The following is a 377-nucleotide window of genomic DNA, read 5'->3' on the forward strand; positions in this document are numbered from 1 at the left end:
AAGGTTAGGATTAGGTTTGTACCTGTAAGGTTAGGATTAGGTTTGTACCTGTAAGGTTAGGATTAGGTTTGTACCTGTAAGGTTAGGATTAGGTTTGTACCCATGAGGTTAAGATTAGGTTTGTACCAGTGAGGTTAAAATTAGATTTGTACCTGTAAAGTTAAGATTAGGTTTGTACCTGTAAGGTTAAGATTAGGTTTGTACCTGTAAGGTTAAGATTAGGTTTGTACCAGTGAGGTTAAGATTAGATTTGTACCTGTAAGGTTAGGATTAGGTATGTACTTTTTGAGTTTAGGATTAGGTATGTACCTGTGAGGTTGGGATTAGGTATGTACCTGTGAGGTTGGGATTAGGTATGTACCTGTGAGGTTGGGATT

Source organism: Austrofundulus limnaeus, unplaced genomic scaffold (assembly GCF_001266775.1).
Source record: "Austrofundulus limnaeus strain Quisiro unplaced genomic scaffold, Austrofundulus_limnaeus-1.0 Scaffold51, whole genome shotgun sequence".
In the NCBI taxonomy this organism is placed as follows: domain Eukaryota; kingdom Metazoa; phylum Chordata; class Actinopteri; order Cyprinodontiformes; family Rivulidae; genus Austrofundulus; species Austrofundulus limnaeus.